Source organism: Hemiscyllium ocellatum, chromosome 2, assembly GCF_020745735.1.
Source record: "Hemiscyllium ocellatum isolate sHemOce1 chromosome 2, sHemOce1.pat.X.cur, whole genome shotgun sequence".
NCBI classification, from domain to species: domain Eukaryota; kingdom Metazoa; phylum Chordata; class Chondrichthyes; order Orectolobiformes; family Hemiscylliidae; genus Hemiscyllium; species Hemiscyllium ocellatum.
Window position 1 is genome coordinate 37,009,202 of NC_083402.1, and position 9,066 is coordinate 37,018,267.

A 9,066-nucleotide genomic window follows, 5' to 3' on the forward strand; every position below is an offset into this window, starting at 1 on the left:
CGCAAGTTTTGCATTTCTTGCGGTTGCAGGGGAAGGTGCCGGGAGTGGAGGTTGGGTTGGTGGGGGGTGTGGACCTGATGAGGGAGTCCCGGAGGGAGTGGTCTTTTCAGAACACTGATAGGGGAGGGGAGGGAAATATATCCCTGGTGGTGTGGTCCGTTTGGAGGTGGCGGAAATGACGAAGGATGGTATGATGTATATGGAGGTTGATGGGGTGGTAGGTGAGGACCAGTGGGGTTCTGTCCTGGTGGCGATTGGAGGGACGGGGTTCAAAGGCAGAGGAGCAGAAAGTGGAGGAGATGCAGTGGAGGGCATCATCGACCACGTCTGAGGGGAAGTTGTGGTCTTTGAAGAAGGAGGCCATCTGGGCTGTGCGGTGTTGGAACTGGTCCTCCTGAGAGCAGATGCGGCAGAGACAAAGGAATTGGGAATATGGGATGGCATTTTTACAGGGGGCAGGGTGGGAGGAGGTGTAGTCTAGGTAGTTGTGGGAGTTGGTCGGTTTATAGTAGATGTCTGTGTTGATTCGGTCGCCCGAGATAGAAATGGAGAGGTCTAGGAAAGGGAGGGAGGAGTCTGAGACGGTCCAGGTAAATTTGAGGTCAGGGTGGAAGGTGCTAGTAAAGTGGATGAACTGTTCAACCTTCTCGTGGGAGCACGAGGCAGCGCCGATACAGTCATCGATGTTGTGGAGGAAAAGGTGGGGGGTGGTGCCAGTGTAGCTGTGGAAGATGGACTCTTCCACATATCCTGCGAAGAGGCAGGCATAGCTGGAGCCCATGCGGGTGCCCATGGCTACTCCTTTGGTTTGGAGGAAGCGGGAGGATTGGAAAGAGAAGTTGTTCAGAGTGAGGACCACTTCAGTCAGTCGAAGGAGGGTGTCAGTGGAAGGGTACTGGTTGGTACAGCGGGAATTTGAGTCCTTCGTGATGGGGGATGGAGGCATATAAGGACTGGATGTCCATGGTGAAGATAAGGCGTTGGGGACCGGGGAAGAGAAAATCATGGAGGAGGTGGAGGGCGTGGGTGGTGTCCTGAACGTAGGTGGGGAGTTTTTGAACTAAGGGGGACAGGACCGTGTCGAGGTATGCAGAGATGAGTTCGGTGGGGCAGGACCAGGCTGAGGCAATGGGTTGGCCTGGGCAGTCAGGTTTGTGGATTTTGGGCAGGAGGTAGAAATGGGTGGTGCGGGGTTGTGGGACTATGAGGTTGGAGGCGGTGGATGGGAGATCCCCTGAGGTGATGAGGTTATTGTTGGTCTGGGAGATGATGGTTTGGTGGTGGGAGGTGGGGTCATTGTCAAGGAGGCAGTAGGAGGAGGTTCCCGCGAGCTGGCGTTTAGCCTCAGCGGTGTAGAGGTCGGTGCGCCAAACTACTACCGTGGCTCCCTTGTCTGCCAGTTTGATAGTGAGGTTGGGGTTGGAGCGGAGGGAGTGGAGGGCTGCACGTTCTGAGGGTGAGAGGTTGAAGTGGGTAAGAGGGGTGGACAGGTTGAGGCGGTTAATGTTGCGGTGACAGTTGGCTATGAAGAGATCGAGGGCGGGTAAGAGGCCAGCACGGGGTGTCCGGGTGGATGGGGTGTTTTGGAGGCGGGAGAAGGGGTCATCAAAGGGTGAGATTCCTGATTGAAGAAGTAGGCGCGGAGGCGAAGGCGACGAAGAATTGTTCGATGTCTCGTCGCGTGTTGAACCCGTTAATCCAAGAGCGTTGGGGAATGAAGGTGAAGCCTCTGACGAGGACTGATCTTTCATCCTCAGAGAGGGGTAGTTCTGGAGGGATGGTGAAAATACAGCAGGGTGGGAGCTAGGACCTGGTGTTGGGCATGAGCTGGGAGTGGGGTGGGTATTGGTGTGGGGGCGGGAATCGGGGAGGGGACGGAGATCAGGGCGGGGGTGGGAATCGGGGCGGGGACGGAGATCAAGGCTCTCCCCTGAAAAGACCACTCCCTCCGTGACTCCCTCGTCAGGTCCACACCCCCCACCAACCCAACCTCCACTCCTGGCACCTTCCCCTGCAACCGCAAGAAATGCAAAACGTGCGCCCACACCCCCCCCTCACCTCCCTCCAAGGCCCCAATGGATCCTTCCATATCCGCCACAAATTCACCTGCACCTCCACACACATCATTTACTGCATCCGCTGCACCCGATGTGGCCTCCTCTATATTGGGGAGACAGGCCGCCTACTTGCGGAACATTTCAGAGAACACCTCTGGGACACCCGGACCAACCAACCCAACCACCCCGTGGCTCAACACTTCAACTCCCCCTCCCACTCCACCAAGGACATGCAGGTCCTTGGACTCCTCCATCGCCAGACCATAGCAACCCGACGGCTGGAGGAAGAGCGCCTCATCTTCCGCCTAGGAACCCTCCAACCACAAGAGATGAACTCAGATTTCTCCAGTTTCCTCATTTCCCCTCCCCCCACCTTGTCTCAGTCCCAACCCTCGAACTCAGCACCACCTTCCTAACCTGCAATCTTCTTCCTGACCTCTCCTCCCCCACCCCCACTCCTACCTATCACCCTCACCTTAACCTCCTTCCACCAATCGCATTTCCAACGCCCCTCCCCTAAGTCCCTCCTCTCTACCTTTTATCTTAGTCTGCTTGGCACACTTTCCTCATTCCTGAAGAAGGGCTCATGCCCAAAACATCGATTCTCCTGCTCTTTGGATGCTGCCGACCTGCTGCGCTTTTCCAGCAACACATTTTCAGCTCTGATCTCCAGCATCTGCAGTCCTCACTTCCTCACCAATGTCTTGTACAACCACAACATGATGTCCCAATTGCTATATTCAAAGTCCATTCCCCCTCAAAGTTCTGTCAAACTTGACAATAACTTTTTGAATGACTGACAGTCAAATATTCAAAACGTGGTTTTAATAGTTAAAAAAAAGCAGGATATTTTCATGATGCTTGGCAGGTTTCAGGTGACAGTTTGTACTTGTATAAAAACAGATAGTATTGCAGAAATACAGTATCTGTGGAGAGAGAAACAAAGTTAATGTTTCAATTCCAGGTAGGTCTTCTACTGAACCTCTTTGCTGTAGATCCAGCAACATCCAGGAGGGGCAGAAATCCCACTCCCAGCATATTAGTGGCCAATTGGCAGTTGGATCATTGTGGGCCAACCATTCCAGACCAGGAACCTCCTGTCTTTTAACAAGGTTGGGCAAGGCCTACAGGGATCCAGATCATATAATTCACCCCACAAGTTCAAATCTGAGGAACTTCAACTCAATTAAGTAATTGTGGAATAAGAAAAACTACCAACAGCAGCGCTGATCATGAAACTATGGGATTCTTGTCAAATCAAGGTTTGCAGAGTCAAGAGGTGAGTGTCTCACTGCAGGTTTCCTAGTCTCTGACCTGATCTCATAGCTAGTCTATTTATATGGCTTGTCCAGTTCAGTTTCTGGTCAATGGTAACACCCAGGATTTGGATAGTGAGGAATTCAACAATACTTGTCTCCACCACTTCCTCTGGCAACTCATTCCATATATACAGCACATTCTGTGTGAAAATTCAGCAAATTTATGGGAGATGCCTAGATTCTCTCATCTTGGAAATGGTTAATGCCTGGAACTTGTATGGCCTGAATGTTCCTTAGAGTTTTAGAGTCATAGAATCATACAGCACAGGAACAGACCCTTTTGTCCAACTCATCCATGCTGAAAAATTTCCTAAACTAAAGTAGTCCTTTTTGCCCACATTTGGCCTAAATTCCTCTAAACTTTTCCTATCTATGTACTTGTCCAAATGTCTTTTAAATGTTGTACTTGTACTTGAACCGATTGACCCCGCACAGACTCCGGACTACATTCAGACCAACAAAATTTGGACCCAACCCAGGACAACTAGTACCTACAACAAATCCGAAGCCTCCAGCAACCGGCCTCCCTCCGGATCCTTCGCTCCTTGACCTCCTTCCACCTATCGCATTTCCAACGTCCCTCCCCCAAGTCCCTCCTCCCTACCGTTTATCTTAGCCTGCTTGGCACACTCTCCTCATTCCTGAGGAAGGGCTCATGCCCGAAACGTCAATTCTCCTGCTCCTTGGATGCTGCCTGACCTGCTGCGCTTTTCCAGCAACACATTTTCAGCTTGTACTTGTCTCCACCACTTCCTCTGGCAACTCATTCCATATATACAGCACATTCTGTGTGAAAACGTTTCTCCTCAGATCCCTTTGAAATCTTTCCCCTCTCATCTTAAACCTATGCCCTCCAGCTTTGGACTCCCCTAAAATGGGGAAAAGATCTTAGCTATTCACCCTGTCTATGCCTCTCATGATTTTATAAATCACTATAAGTCACCCCTCAGTTTCCTATGCTCCAAGGAAAAACAAACTCTCAGGCAATCCAGCCTTGTCCTGGTCCCTGTCTTGTTGCAAATAGATATAAATTCATTCACATGGGAGGCGATGGCTGAATAGTATTATTGCTGGATTATTAATCCAGAGATTGAGGTAACATTCTGGGGGCATGGGTTCAAATCCTGTCATGGCAGATGGTGAAATTTGAATTAAATAAATATCTGAAATTAAGAATCTAGTGATGGCCATGACTCAATTATTGAGAAAAACCCATTTGGTTCACTAATGTCCTTTAGGGAAGGAAACTGCCATCCTTACCTTGTAGCCTACATATGACTCCAGATGTGGTTGGCAATTAACTGCCCTCTGGGCAATTAGGGATGGACAATAAATGCTGCCGAGCCACTGACACCTGCGTCCTGGTGAATGAATAAATGAAAATCTGAGGTGATGCAAATGGTGCTGAACTCTGTGAAACCATCAGCAAACATCTTTATTTTTGATTTTATGATGGAAAGAAGGTCATTGATAAAGCAGCTGAAGATTTTTGGGCCTGGCATGTTATACAAGAAACTCCTATGTCTGAAATGATTGACCTTCAACAACTACAAGCATCTTCCATTGTGCTCAGTACGATTCTAACCGTTAGAGAACTGTCCCTGATGTCTGTTTTGTGAGGGATTCTTGACACCACTCTTAGTCAAATGCTGCTCAGGTGGAAAGGACAGTCACTCTCGCCTCATCTTTTGGAATAGGCTCTTTGTCCTTTGTTTTAAGTCTATGATTAAATAAGGAACTGAGTTACCTTGGCAGAACACAAACTGAGCATTAGTGAATGCATTATTGCTAAGTAAGTGTGCTTGATAGCACTGACTGATAGCATTTGCACTTCTTTGTTTTATTACAGCACTCTCTTTAACCTTGCTGATGGCTGATCGTGGACTGACAGGGTAGTAATTGGCAGGGTTTGGTTTATCTTGCTTTTTATCTTGCAGGGCATATCTGGGTCATTTTCCACATTGGTGGGTAGTTGTCATTGTTATATCCAATTGGCAAAGCTGGACTAGGGGCACAGCATGTTGTGGAGCACAAGTTCTTCAGCAGTGTTCCCTCTAATTTTCTTTCTGACTGCGCAGGTCTTCAAGGTTCACGTGTAGAAGTAATTCCTGGAACCAGACATCAATGCTGTGGTCAATACCAATGACAATCAAGGGAACATTGGACAGTGCTATTGCTAGAATGCTGTCAGGACTCATAATCGTTGCAGTATGCAGTTTCTCCTAACATTTCTTAATATCATGTGGAATGAATTGAATTGGCTGAAGTTCTGACATCAATACTGCTGGGGATCTCCAGAGGAGGCTGAGGAAGATCATTCTCTCAACATTACTAGCTGAAGATTGTTGTAGAATGCCCTCCCTCTTGCTCTCTACTGCATGTTTCTGCTGCTGTTTGCATTGTAAGTAGCCAGGATTGTTGCTTCACAAGGTTCACACCTCATTATTAGACATACATGGTTCTGGCATGCCCTGATGCATTCATCATGTCCTTGAAGCATGGGAATAATCTCCTGGCTTGATAGTACTGGTAAAGTGACAATGTACTGGGCCAAGAGGCTTTGGACTGTGGTTGAATACTGTTCTGCTATTGCTGATGGCCTACAGAACATCATGGATGTTCAGTTTTATGTTTCTACATCTATCCAAAATCTATCCTATTTAGCCTGGGGGTAGGTTAACAAGGTAGATGGTATCCTCGATGTGAAGATGGGTCTTTATCTCTGTAAGGAATGTTCATTAGTCACTCTTATGAATGCTGTCATTGACAAATGTATTGGTGACCAGTAGATTGTGAGGATGAGGTTAAGTAAGTTGCGTTTGTTCTGTTGGTTCTCTCACCACTTGCTGCAGGACCAGTCTAACAGCCTTGTCCTTTAAGACTCAGCCATCTCAGTCAGTAGTAGTGCTACCGAGCTCCTCTTAGCAACAGACATTGGATTTCTCCAACCCAGGGTACACTCTGTGCCCTTGGTAATCTCAATGCTTATTCCAAATGGTGTTTAAAATGGAGGAGCATGATTCATCAGCCAAGATAGGACAGTAGGTAGTAATCAGCAGGAGGTTTCCTGCCTATGTTTGGCTTGATGCCATGTGACTTCCTGGATTCCAGAGTCAAACTCGAGGATTCCCCAGTGTAACTCCTTCCCAACTGCATACCACTTGGCACCGCCTCTGCAAGGTCTGCAGAGCTGGCAGAAAAGGACACAGCTGGAGAAGGTGAGTTTGGTGTCTGGTTCTTTTTCTGCAAGAAATGAATCTGCAAGGCATGAAATTAATATTCTCTATGAAAAAAACCATAACCTTTATCACATAGACTGCAGATGCTGACCGAAACTTTCTCAATAGCAAGTTGGCTCCAGCAATAAGTGCCGATCTTGTCAGGAACATCCAAATTTCAATTATGAACAAAAACTTCCCATTTTTGATATTTATTATTGAGATGAATTTGAAAATATTCTTGAACATTGAATGTTTTATTGGTGTTTAGAACAGAAGATCATCTCACTGAACTGTATAGGATTCTTCAGGGGCTTGACAGGGTAAATACTGAGAGGGTCAGTGTGTCGTTGGAAGGCCAAGGGCCAGATGGCATAATCTTAGGATAAAAAGGCACAAATTTAAGACTGAAATGAGGAGGAATTTCTTCTCTCAGGAGTTTGTGATTTATTGGAGCTCCTTGCCACAGAGAACTGTCAGGGCAAAGTCCTTGGGTATAGATGAATTCTTAATCAGGAGGAGAATGAAAGGTTACGGCAAAAGGGTAGGAATATCGACATGGGACTTTTGGATCAGCCATGATCCTGTTGAATGGCAGACCACACTCGAGGGGCTGAATGTCTTACTCGTGTTTCTATTTCTTATGGTGATTTTCCATGAATATATTCGTGTCGAGCTGTTGCTTGACAAGCCTGTGGAGCAGCTCTTACAATGTTGCAGCAACGCCAGATGTGAGTAATGCAAAAGTAGCTGGGTAGACAGGGCTAGTTGCCATTGTCCTGTTGCTGTTGCATAGGTCAATGCCAAATGGTCTGTACTGTTTCATTCTTTTAAACTTTTAAGTTTAATACAGTTGAGTGGTTTGCCAGGCCATTTCACTAGGCATGCCAGAATCAATCATATTGCTGTGTATCTGGATTCATGTGCAAGCCAGAACTTCCGTAAAGGGCATTACTGAACCAAATGGCTTTTATGACAATCAACAATAGTTTCATGGTCACCATTATGGACACTAGCTTTGAACTCCAAACTTACTATCTGAATCTAAATACTTGTACGAAAATAAAATGTCATGACCTTCATTGCATAGATTGTAGAGACTCATCAAAACCTTCTCAAAGAGCGAATTAGGCAATAAATGCCAATCTTCAGCAACACCCAAACTCCAATAACGAACAAAAAAATCTCATCTTTGTGATTTTCAAAATTGAGATGAATTTGAAAATATTCTTGAATACAGTATAAATAGCAATACGTTTCCTTGAACTTTGTGCCCTAAAGATGCTTCATGTGGCTCGTCATAAAAATAATAGGCGGGGTGACTCACTGGTAATAACATTTGGAGATGCTCTTGACAGAATATGAATCAGCTACTTTATTTTAAACATGGTACTCTTTATTGTTGATCCATTAGAATTGCGGACACACAGATTTGATTATTTGTGTTTCTGCTTGCTTGCAAATGACTCGGATTGCTTGAGAAGGAGTGAAGTTTTATCAGTTACATCGTTAGACAGTTGGAAGCAATGCACAGCAATAAGTGAAGTCCATTACACAAGTTCACTATCCATCATTAATCTTATCTGAAAATGCCTGATGGTTGCATTGTTGATTAAACAAATAAAGCACAAAAATGCAATTCATATGCACATTTATCACACTGTTCAGATAACCAGCTTGGACCATCATGTTAATAGGCTTGCATAAGACTCAATAAACATCTGTGGTATTGCCTTGATAAATGATATTTTCATATAAATATTATTCTGTTTGCTTAAAGAACACATTACAGTTGGCTTCCATTCTTCTTCCTTAATTATTTACTTACACACAATTTTGTAATACTTCACTGTAGTTGGATTGTAAAGTGAGTTTAAGTTTCTGCAAAAAAGTGATGGTTTTAACAGTTGATGGATTAAAACAGTCTCCAATTCAAAAAGTACTGCTAATGATTTAACAATCACTTGTTTACCCAATCCTCATTGGTGCTATAAAGCTGTAGTACCGGTTTGTAAGACACTTTACACCAGTGATAATAATAATAGCCTCTTGCAGTTCTTATGCAGCAAGTAGCTTGATTTTCTACTTGTGACCGGACATTTCCATCTTTGTCTTTCTGCAGAGACAGGAATCAAAAAATTCATAATGGCTCCTGGGATGCAGAAAGATATAATTGCTGTTTGTGTCTGAGGTAGGGCTTTAACTTAGAACTTAATCGTGAGGTTTTATTTCAGATAGTGACCAATTCCAACTGGTGAGAAGTCTGAAAGCCACTTAAAGTGTCAGTATTATTCAGCTGATATGACTTTTGCCTCAAACTCAGTAGATTGTAAGTTCAAGTCCTACTCTCGGACTGAAGTACATAATTGTGGCTGACACATCAATGCAGCACTGACTGTGCACTGTATTTTTAGGAGCATTACTCAGGAACACAAAATGATTACAGTGCATTGTGCCTGCACTGGCTCTAAT